Source organism: Eschrichtius robustus, chromosome 1, assembly GCF_028021215.1.
Source record: "Eschrichtius robustus isolate mEscRob2 chromosome 1, mEscRob2.pri, whole genome shotgun sequence".
Taxonomy (NCBI): domain Eukaryota; kingdom Metazoa; phylum Chordata; class Mammalia; order Artiodactyla; family Eschrichtiidae; genus Eschrichtius; species Eschrichtius robustus.
This window is the reverse complement of record NC_090824.1, coordinates 186,645,574-186,657,974: the sequence shown is the minus strand read 5'-3', so window position 1 is coordinate 186,657,974 and position 12,401 is coordinate 186,645,574.

Below are 12,401 nucleotides of genomic sequence, written 5' to 3'. Positions count from 1 at the left end.
CCCGCGCCCGCACCGCAGGAAGGGCCAGCTCTGCACGGTGCTGCACTGGCGTCCCCTCTCCTTTTACCCAAAAGAGACCTTGGTGATGCTTCCTGGTCAGGACAGAGCGCTTCCACAGTCCTTCCCTAGGCTCTTTGTTTAAATGGTCATCTGGATGGCCATGGACGGGTGGACAGGGCAGCCTCGGCCCCTCCGGGTGATGCTGGGCAGGCGCTCTGTCTGCAGGGGCCGGCGTGGGGAAGACAGTTGCCACCAAGGTGGAATCCCACTACCCTCGTCCGGCCGGCACGTTATGGGGTAAGTGATGGGCCGTTCCAGCGTCTGGGTGCTGGACATTCAGGTCGGAAGAGCGTGTCCTCTGACCACCACTCTGCTCGGCCCCAGAGTGGCCACGGCCCCGGGTCACGGGATTTCTGCCACAAAATGCAGGTGAAGAGGAACCGAAAACGTGAGACCCTGCGCAGGGCCTGAGCGAGACAACAGGATGCTGGGGGGCCAGAGCCGAGGTCGCTTCCAGTGGAGACCCGGATGTCCACATCCCACTACCCTGGATGCCGTGTCCGAGGAGCCGCCCCTCCTACGGCCATGGCCGCGCCTAAGCCCCGACTAGGCTGCCAATGGCCTGATCCATGAAGGCCGTGACCCGCCCCCGTCCCCTGCATCGAGTGTGCCTACCTGACCCTGCGGAGCCCACGGTGAGGGCGGGGGGGCGGTGAGCGCGGGAGCCCAGGCAGGGCCCTGCATCCCTCCGCCTGGAGTCACCTCGGAAGGTCAGCCCATCCAAGGCAAATTTGGCCGAGGCTTCGTTTACTGCTTCTCCCAGTATTTAGTTTTAGTTGACTATTTTTCAGATTGTAAGTGCAAGTTAAGGAATTTCTGCTTGTTTGTGTCCCAGCAACCTGCTCCTGAAGCTGGAGATGGTGCGGCTGTGAGAGCGAGGCAGAGAGCTGGGGGTAAAAGTGATTTTTAAAAGTCATTTTGTTTTTCATTCAATTCTAATTTTAAAAAGTGTACCAAGGGCTATACTTGTCTGTAGAGAGTCATGCATATGGAAAATAGGGCTGCAAATCAGCAAGACGGCCTGATTGTCTTTGGCCAAAACATCCATTAAAAACTTTGGATTATTAGCTCTGACTTCAAGTAAGCAGAGTGAAACAAAATACCCTCTGCAGAGGAGAACACTATCATCCTCTGCTTTCTTAATTCTGGTTCTCAAAATCTGAGCATTTCACAACCACCTTTACAAATTTTAAGTATTATTTTAAAAATCAGTGCTTATTCCAAGATTGTGAACCTTAACATTTGTATTTTTACCATACGTCTGTCTCTCTCTCAAGGCGTCCTGATAAAGCAAGTGCTCTTGAATGACCCTTACAGATATTTGAGGACAGTGCAATGTTTCTTGACAAAGTAAAATGCAATTTGGAAGATCTGATAGCTTTTCTCTGACCTGGGGGAGATGGTTTACAGCCAGAGGGGGTGGAAAGTCAAACACCTCCAAGGAAATGTATCTCTGTGCTTGGAGACCACTTCTGATGATCCCAAGGAGAATCAACATTTTGGATACAAAATTAACATTCATCTTCTTTAAATTAGATAAGTGCCATATGACTTTTTTTTTTTCTTTTTTTTAAAGGAGGAGGTATATAAATAAGTAATGAGCTAGTGCTAAAGCTCCTAAAAGTTTTGGAAGTTCTTGCAATAGACAAACAAGAGCCCTAATATATGGACATAGCTGAGTGGAGGAGGTCCTGAAAGGTCTCCCGCGGGGGAGGCTGCAGTGAGATCAAGGAACTGTCCCGTAAATGGGTTTTTAAGTTCACAGATCAGAAAATTTCCAGTTGGAAAAAAAAAAAAAAAAGAATTGTGCTTAAGTCTAGCCACCCAGTGACAGCAAAAAATTGTCACTGATTTGAGATTTCAGCTGTTTGGCAGGGAAATGTAACAAGAATTAAACTGGGTGAGATCTTATATGTGAGATCCTGGGTGGGGGGGGGGGATGTAATATTTTAATAAAATAGTAGTGATTTGGCAGGATTAGAAATTTTAGGTTTAGCAGCAATAAGGTATTAGTAGAAAAAACATTAATGCTATCAACCAGTAATAGCAGCAATTAAACTGCAGATCTTATAGGAGAAGATGAGACTTGAAAAAACAAAACAAACGAAACAATGCAAAATCTGTAGTTTGAATGAATTATTCTCTAGGATTTAAACTTTTCAAAAGTCTCTCGTAATGGTGGATATTCCACAACTTGAAAATAGAAACTTCAAAAGAAGATAATAGTCTAAAACCCATTGAAGTGACCCTGGCAGTGTTCATTGCAGCCCAAATGGCTCCACATTCGGTTCTCAGGGGCAGCGTGAAGAAAAGGCTTCCTACTTCCTTCCACGGGCCTCACCCTTCACCGCAAAGAGTTTGCAACCACGATAAGTTCCTGGGTCTAAATGAGAGAGGACAGAACCCAGGAAATCCATAGCGTTTTGAAATGTAAACACTCAATTCTCTAATAACACTTGCTGATAAGTTTTTGAAAAAGTAAAAAAAAAAAATTGCACATCTGTTCTCCCTGTGAACTAGTCAGGACTTGAAGGAAAGCACTGCTAAGTTAGAGAGAAATGAGGGCTGACTTGGGCGTCTTTCATTGAATGGTGGTTTGGCGTGCTGTAGCTGTGTGGGGCTGAGTTCCCAGTGGGTAGGCAAACACATTTTTATCAATTATTTTTTATTTTTTTATTGAAGTACAGTTGATTTAGAATATGTATCAGTTATTTTTTAAATGCCAAAATGAGCATATTTGAGGGAAAACTAAAACGATAATAGAGTCTAGGAGTTCACATAAGCTTCTATACTTTAATGCTCTTGAATCTCAAGGGTTTTAACTGCCAAGATACGTATTTTAGTAGCAGAAGATCTAGTCTTTATTTTTTTTTTAAATTTTTATTGGACTATAGTTGATTTACAATGTTGTGTTAGTTTCAGGTGTACAGCAAAGTGAATCTGTTATACATATACATACATCTACTCTTTTTAAGATTCTTTCCCCATATAGGCCATCACAGAGTGTTGAGTAGAATTCCTTGTGCTATACAGTAGATCCTTATTAGTTATCTGTTTTACATATAGTAGTGTGTATATGTTAATCCCAATCTCCCAATTTACCCCTCCCCCCAAAATGTTAGTCTTTAAATCAGTCCTGACTACTTTGGAATTTATATAGCCTTCAGTTATAAAAAATAAAACTTTGTTACTTGTAATTAATACCTTCTCTTTCACTCCACTCCCACCCTCCCCAGATATACACCCCCAACTCACATCCTTCGAAAGGTTTTATTTTTAACAAACCCGACTGATCAATATGTAGCTTGACCACATACTCTCAGTTTTCATTTGGGATTTTAATCTCAATTTAACAAGCAAGCACTTATTCATTTGTGTAACAGGCAAGGTCACCAAACATGGCAAAGTAAATGGGAAAGGCAGCTTTCTAATAATGGCAACTATTGGCTGAAAATTTCATTTGTGGCTAATTGTCACAAATATCATGAAGCCTCAACAAACCTAGAGTAGGTATTATTACACCCATTTTATGCATTAGGAAACTGAGGTTTTGAGCAGCTAAGTACCTTATCTGGGGTCATATAGCCAGTAACTCGCAGAGGCTGGAGTTGTGAGATGCCCCAAAGCTACATTTTTCCAACAGCAGGGTTCTATCAAGATTAAGCGTTTCAGATTATTGGAAGACGATTTGTATTTAGAACTTGCTGGCCTCTCTGGCAGTATCCGGGAGAGCTCTCCACCACACTTAAATAAATAAACAGCTGTTGCTCCTCATCCGCGCGAACTGTATAGAGTTACTCTTGTGAAGAGCAGTTCCTTTGCAAATCCGTGCTATAACGACGAGGGTGTCCCTTGTGACTTTTCTCTGGGGCTCATGTTTGGTTTGTTTTCTCTATCTCGACCTACGGCTGGCCTCTCACCTCCCTGTTTGGGAGAACCTTCTAGAACTCCTCTCCAGGACCTCTCAAGTTCATTTTGTATACATACCTAATTTGGTGACCACCGCCTTTAGCTTCTCTGGGGATGCCAGCTTCTGGGGTGCTGGACAAAGTACTCCTCAGCAATGTGAGTACACCATGGGGGGACGTGGATTTACCTGGACGCTAATGAGGCTAAACAGGCCCCCCAGGGCATGAACCCTTCCCAGAGGCACTGTGTTCCTAATTTTGAAGTTAGTAAAAGTAAGATATTTCCATTGCAGTTGGTTGGGACTGTTGTGTCTTTCTCTTCTGACTTCTGGTCATACTTCCCCTCAAGTTGGGTGGCCTCGAAAGTGGCCACAGGCCTTTTTGGGATCTGGCTAATGGAAGTTGTGTTGGGGATACATTTACGGGGGTTTAGCAGGTTATATTTGTGTGGTTCAAAGTTAGGCTGCAGACTGTTGCTGGCTGTCTAGTGCAGGAATGGGCTTCCAAATGCCCTCCCACCCACTGTGCCAACTCATCTGGTATTGTGAAATGAAGCTGTAGGGCCAGAGGCCGAGTTGTGATAGGAACCTGTCCTCTGGTACTGGCACTTCACGGAGGCAAGGAGTGGAGGAGAAGCAAGTAGAGCCAGAAGCTAGTCTATGGAAAAATATCGTAGTGATGGATCAACCAGTACATAGACAGATTATATCGTTTTTCTGGATTTTGTTATAGTTGTGGTATTTGTCAGGTTTTAAAGATCTGTTATTAGCTGGGAATTCTTTTCTCATTCTAAATGAATATTTATTTTCATGCTACATTTTGCATTCATGATTTTGTATTATTTTTCTTAAGGAAATCACCTCTCTAAATTGTTTAGACTTCAGGCCCCATAAAAATTAAGTTCTGTCCCTTAAATTGGGTGGAAATTCTTTTCCAGAGGCAGTTGCTCCAGAGAGTCTCCCGAAGTGAATTTCACGAACACCACAAAATGCCTATATTAAGACAATTCAATATATACATTCTTTTAAAATTTATTTTTATTTATTTACTTATTTAACGTACAATATTATATAAGTTAATATATACCTTCTTTTTTCTTTTTTTTGGAGCAGAGAAAGGTTTATTACAGGGCCAAGCAAGGAGAACGTGTTGCTTGTGCAGCTCCCTGGTTTTCAGGGAGAAGTCCATCTATACACTGATATTCTCTAGGTCCATCTATGTTGCTGCAAATGGCATATTTGCAGCAAATATACACATTCTTAATCTGTACAGATCTAACCAAATTTTATGTGAAGGAAGAACAGAGAAAACAAAACTTCACTTTAGTTATTTAGATCTGAACTTCTTCCCGTTTTGGGCATTAGGACTTTGGCCAAGTGGCAGCTGATGTCTGTTCGTGGGGTTAGAGGTTTTTTTAAAATATTTATTTATTTATTTATTTATTTATTTATTTATTTATGGCTGAGTTGGGTCTTCGTTTCTGTGCGAGGGCTTTCTCCAGTTGCGGCAAGTGGGGCCACTCTTCATCGCGGTGCGCGGGCCTCTAACTATCGCGGCCTCTCTTGTTGCGGAACACAGGCTCCAGACGCGCAGGCTCAGCAATTGTGGCTCACGGGCCTAGTCGCTCCGCGGCATGTGGGATCTTCCCAGACCAGGACTCGAACCCGTGTCCCCTGCATTGGCAGGCAGATTCTCAACCACTGCGCCACCAGGGAAGCCCCAGGTTAGAGGTTTTAGGGTAGGGTGGGGTGAGGCAGCCTGGGGTGGGTGTGGGTATCACACTGTATTGCCACTCACGGACAGGTAAGGGAACTAGGTCTGAGGAGATGGGCCAGGGAGGCAGTAGGATTCCTCCTTTAATTTTTTTTTTAAATTAATTAATTAATTTATGGCTGTGTTGGGTCTTCATTTCTGTGCGAGGGCTTTCTCTAGTTTCGGCAAGCGAGGGCCACTCTTCATCGCGGTGCGCGGGCCTCTCACTGTCGCGGCCTCTCTTGCTGCGGAGCACAGGCTCCAGACGCGCAGGCCCAGTAGTTGTGGCGCACGGGCCCAGTTGCTCCGCGGCGTGTGGGATCTTCCCAGACCAGAGCTCGAATCCGTGTCCCCTGCATTGGCAGGCGGATTCTCAACCACTGCACCACCAGGGAAGCCCCTCCTTTAATTTATTATTATTAGTTTTTTAAAGAACACAGGATGTTCTCTTCAAAGAATCTAATGCTAAGGGTCAACCTAAAAATATCAACAGTGGTTAATTCTGGGAGATTGAATTAGAAGTGATTTTTATTTTTTTCCCTTTTTAGAATAGTTTTTGCTCTTTCTGTAAAAATTGAGAATGTATTAGCAATAAGAAAAAGAAGCGTTAAAAGACCCTTTCCCCATGGCACCCACAGTCCTGTGGGTGTGTGTGCGTGTGTGTGATTTTACTACAGCCATTTTCCTTCCTTCCCTTCTTCGTTCCTTCCCTCTTTCGTTCCTTCCTCCCACTCTTCCTTCCTCCCCCTTTTTCCTTAGAATAAATCCATAAAGGCTTACTAGCATCTTAATAACTCTTTGGGAACTTCAAAGAATGCTTTATTTCATACCTTTTAAAACTGTGTGCGAGATACAGATTTTTCAATTTGAGAAAAACATAAGATAGGAAGCAATTTCCTTTGACTCTGACTTTTTGGTGCGTGACTGTGAGATACAAGCAGAGCAGAGATTCATGAGTAAATTACCAATTAGTTGTTGAGAACTGCAGAACGTTGGAGCAGAAATTAGGATCTAATTATCTGTCTCTATGATTGTCATTCAAGACACGAATCTGCCGAGTTTTATAATTGTGGGGAAAATCTATTCCACCTGCGACAATTCCCTTACCGCATCAATATTTTTATGAAAGTCCAGGAGGCGGATTGGTTGCTTTTAAGGACGTGCGCTTCCTTTACTTCAGAAATGATTAGGGTGGCTCAGGCCGGTGCCAGCCCGGGGTTGGACTTCCTCTGGGCACGGAACATCGAGGACAAGCAGGGATATAAGGTGTAGATATTTCACTAGTTCTTTTAAAGACAGAAATTTTTCGAGGAAAAATAGAATAATTTATTTAAAATGTAAACTCCATTTATATTACAGGTAACAGCTGCTATAGGACTGTTTCTAGGGGTTTCTTTATTTACTCTGTGCTCTCCAGGCTGCCCCAGGCCTTCTTCTGCCCTGACTCTGCGCCTCAGGACATTCTCATTGAGAGGTCCTTAGAGCCTTTGCTAAATGGCTCGTTAACACTCCTGGGCTACTCGTTAGTGTCTCCTCCTGTTTCCTTAAACCCCCTCGGTTAGCCCTGTACCTGCACACAGTAGGCATTCAGACGGGTTGTTTTGCATATGTATTTCACAGATACTGTCCTTAGGTTTGAGCACATGCCTCTCTCCAGTCTCCCCAGGGCCTCCCCTCTCCCTTCCCTCCACCAGTGCCACCTCTGCATCTGTGTCTAATCCCCTCTGAAGTCCACTCTCCCTGGGTGCTTGATGGTTGGAGGCTGAGGGCTCTGCATCCCGGTTTGTTAAAGGAGCCACATATCAGTTTGCAACAAAACCCAACACAGGTTCAAGAAAATTAAACCATTAAGTGAAACTTGACTGGGAAGCCTATTTTTCTTCCTGCATTCTTTGAGTATTAGTGTGTAAAGAGGAACTCCACAATAAACTATCATTTTCAGTCCAACTCTGGGTGATAGCATGAAGGGTTTGGATTATTGTGTGATTAAATGAGCTAAAATGTAGATGAATTCTAACACGGTGCCTGGCACGTAGTTGGCACCCCAATAGTAACTAATTTCCTTCCTTTTGTCACGGTGGTCCGGTTACATTTGTAGCTCTGTTACAGTGTGTAGCTCTGCTCCTTAAAGAATCACTAAGAACTTAATGAGCTGTATTTCCTCCAATGCCATGGGCTGTGTCAACACAATGTAAACATTGTGACAATTTTTGACTGAATTGAGTTAACTGACTGAATGTTTTGAAGTATTGACACAGCAGCTAAAAGAGTGAGAAATGTAGTCAAGCCAGCTATTCGGTACGATAAAAACGGCAACTATTTCAAAACTAGAATAGAGACGTGTGAAGCCAGTGGAAGTTCAGTAGCCACAGGGCCATTGGAAAGCCCTTGGAAACGGAGGCAGACACAGGAACGAAAATCTGAAGATTGTCCCCAGATCACCCAACAAGCAAAGCAAAGCTGAAGGACTATGTAATTTTACCCCCTTATCCAAAGCTTCTTTAATTTACTCCAAAGGAACAGGAGTAGAAAATGGAAGGTGTCACAGAATCTTGAGAAATGATGGTGAGGGTTCATTCATTCTGTCCTTTCAGCCATTATCTGCCTTTAGTTCCTTCCTCTGTTGACTCTGAGGATGGGTAGAAGGCTGTCCAGAGCTGGGTGCCCAAACATGTGCTGGCCCTTGGAAATCTTTGCAAGGAACACTGGGACAAGGATTGCTCTAGTTGGGAGATATTTGTTCTTCAGTTTATTCAATGAATTTTCTTAAAGATTAAAAAATTTTGTTTTACAAAATGTTGTCTTACAGGTATATGTAAATCTATAAGTTGTTATATATGCATATGGTATACAATATACAATAAATAATATATTCAGTATTTTCTCTGTATTATGCATATAATATATACAGTATCATACAGACAGTAAATATACAGTATTATCTTTCAGATATATGAGATAATACTATATTATTATATATATAATGCTATGTATATATAACGTATAATAATTATAATAGCAATAAATGTATAGCATAATATATAGGGTTGGCAGAGGGAAAGAGAAGGAAAGAGAATTGAGTAATTTTAGCCCTGAAATGTATTTACTAGCTTGGGTAACCTTACATAAGAGAAAGTACACTGGGTGGTAACTTGGTGGGTCATTTCGGAAAGGCTTCTGACCCAAGCGTCATTGAGAAATTCTGTGTTTCCTCAACTACCTTGTGGGGATGAATGAAGCCACACCTATAGATCAGTTTCCATCCTCACAATAACTGCTAGCTGGAGGATCCCTCTCTAGCAAAAAGATGTCCCTTGGCAATGGCCCACTTAGTTGACATAGGGAACTTTTGGCACAGCAAAATTTTACCTGGACTCGGACAGGGTAGGTTTTTGGAGTTGCTGTAACTGGGTTTGGCGTCGCTGTGTGAGGGGAGAGCACAGCTAGTTGGTTTTCTTCATCAGGGATGCGGGTCTGTTAAAGGAGCCAGTCTAGGTCAGATGGGGTCAAGGGTTTTGACTGCATGCATCAGTCAACTCAGTGAAATAACTGTTAATATTTTGACTGTTTTTTTCATTACCGGATTTTCCCTCCCTACATGGCATTGATAAGAATGATCAAATCACTTGGTGCAGACATAGACTTGAGACTTCATCACCCACTTCCTCTCATGGCCTTTATTCCCACTCAATCTGTTACACAGAGCTCCAGTCACAGAAAACCTGATGGAGGATGTGGGTCATGGTTTTGGGGTTTTTTGCCACAATATTTTACATTGTTTCCAAAGAACCTAGAGGGCATACTTGAAACAATAAGTGCAACCCAGCTGAAATGATCTCCTGCTGGCGAGGATAGCTCTAAATGTCAAGCTGCAGGATTTTAAAGACTTTCAGTAGCTCATACATAGCTTGTACATTTATAAGCATTATTGAGTTGGAAGATAATGACAGTCACATGTTGAGAATAGAGTATGACATGTTAACGTATGTTCTTCCTCTCTGTAAGTCTCCAGAGTCCAATTACTGAAACTTAAAAATGCAGCCCTTCAGTGCATGACTACAGAACCAGTGGGAATAATTAATACTAAAAATTTTAATCTATTTACAGGCCTCACAAAATACATAGAGTGATAAGGAAAAAACATGCTTGACAAAGACATTTAATTGTACAATTTTTACTTTGAACTTTTGAAAAATGTGTGTATTCCTACTTTCAAATGCGTGCCACGTTATATGACCTCATGTTGATTTTATTTCTGTGTTTTGGTGTAATGAGATAAATGTCAAATCCATTTGAAGTGTACGTATTGTGCTGAAGAATCTGGTTTTATCAGTTAGGATGTTCTTCCTCCAAGGAAAAGAAAGTCCAACTCAGATGATCTTAAACAATAAAGACATTTATTTGTTGGCTCATGTAACTAGAGGAATGGTGGGTTTTAGGGTCAGCTCAGCCTGGTGGGTCTGGCTTTGGGGCAAATTCCATCAGCTGTACCGTCTTTGGGGTCTTTGTGTAATTCTCAGGCTGCTTCTCTTGTTCTGACAAAGAGGCACAGCAGCACTCTTGGCTCCACATCCATAATCCGGGAAGGAGAGATGTACCAGCCAGGAATGTGTTCTGCTGAAGAAAAGGAAAGAAACAGAGGAAGGGGATAGGAGAGGGAGAAAGAAGCAAAGAATGAACCACATAGTAGCAACGGCTTAGATGGCAGTATATCGTTGGTCTTAAGTCTGGGGCAGTGCAACCATCCCTTCTGGACCCAGGTTCTTTGCATCTTTTTACTCCCCCAGCCTCAATTTATAGGCCTCTGTCCTCATGTTTGCTACCTCATGGTCTCAACATGGCTGCTGGGCTTATAAGACTCATGTCCATGGTTCAGAAAAAAGTCAAGTCTGCCCACTTATATCAGGAGAAGGACAAAACTCTCCTGAAAGCTGCACCCAGTAGACTCTACTTTTGTGTTCCTGGCAAGTACTGGGTCACATGGTTACTGAGGCATAGATTTCCAGTTGCCTACCCAATGTCCATTTCTTCCTCTTCCTTATCAACAGAACCTGGACTTTTTTCAAAGATGCAATATGGCCCTTAAAAAATACACGTCTTCACAGGCTAGACTTGCTAGATCTAGCAAAAACAAATAAAAACAGGATGCCCAGCATGAGACATCCATACTTATACAAAACATGATTTGTTGTTTGTCTGAAATTTGAGTTTAACTGAATGTCCTATATTTTACCTGGCAACATTACCCCAGGCTTCCTTGAAGGTAGCATGGCCATGAAAGAGACAGTCTGCTAGATGGGGCTTCCAGAAAAGCTTTTGAAGAAAGGGACCAAACTTGCCAGACACATTCCTTTCATCCTCTGCACTTTGTCCTTCCGCCTTCCTCCTGCCTGGACTTCTGACAGAATTATCTAAAGCCATCTTGCAACCAGGAGAATGTAAGTCTTTTAAGGATTGCAGAGAAATAAGGAGGAGAAGCCTGGTTCCTTGAGCAGCTCTGAATTGCCTACCCCTAGATTCCTTGTTACATAAAAACAAACAAAGGCCTTATTTGGTTAAGTCATTGTAGTTCAGTTTCTGGCCTCATGCTGCCAAATGCAATCGTAACTGATACAGCTACCCCTCGCTGGAAGGGTGAAGTAGAGGCTGGCTAGTGGTTCACCAAACTTTTGTTTTCGTCCTTGCCACACAGCTAGACTACACTTCCCGGTCCCCTGCAGTTAGGTGGGGGCCATATGAGTGAGTTCTGGCCAATGGAATGTGAGTGGGGCTCATGTATGTGACTTTCAGGCCTGAGTCCATGCTCTGGCTCTTCCCATGTCTGCAGCAAGAACAAGGGGCCCTAAGGAATAGTGGAGACATCAGATGACAGCGACCTGAGCCCTTGATGACTTTGTGAAGTAGACCCTCTCCACCTCACGCTGATCTTTATACTATAATGTGAACAAGAAATAGACTTCTCTTGAGTTAAGCCACTGAGCTGTTGGGTTCCTTGGGGTCAACTAAGTCAACATTGCCTGTTGTAAGAGAGGCTGCTTCAGGCCTAGAGTTCCAAGCAAGAATCCTGAGACTCACTCTCACTGGATCACACATCTTGGATCCACTCTTTAATCAATAGAATGGACTTTGCTGATGGCTTAAACAAACCATTCCTGGAGCTGGGGCTGGGGCACGTGATCCGTCAAGGTCCCAGCAGGAAACAAGAGTAATTTGAGGAGAGTTTAATAAAGTGACTACCTACAAAGATGGGAGAGCGTGTAGGGAATCCACATGAGTGCAGTACCCCGTGGTTAGTAAGAGCAGAGCCTTGGCACCCCTAGCCCGGAGGGTGGGTTGTGTTGGTGAAAGGTTTCCAGAACCTAGAGACAAATGTACCACAGGAACAGATAGGCTGTGGGGAGAGGGCTGTGTTTCCCGTCCTATGACCTTAGGTGAGGGAAGCAGCCAGTCTGCACGGAGGGGGCCAGAGGGGACAATACCTTGGCCTTATTCTTCTCCTGCCCTCTGATCTCCTGCAGGAGCTCCCCATTGTCCAAACCCAACTGGAAGCCTAAGGTCATGAGCGCCCATGATGTAGTCCATGCAGCTCAGTCTCCCAGGTCAAAGTGCTAGAGAAGGGAGGAGAGCAGATCTGGAGGGGACATCCAGCACAGGCTGTGTGTGCAAGTCCATTACCCAAAC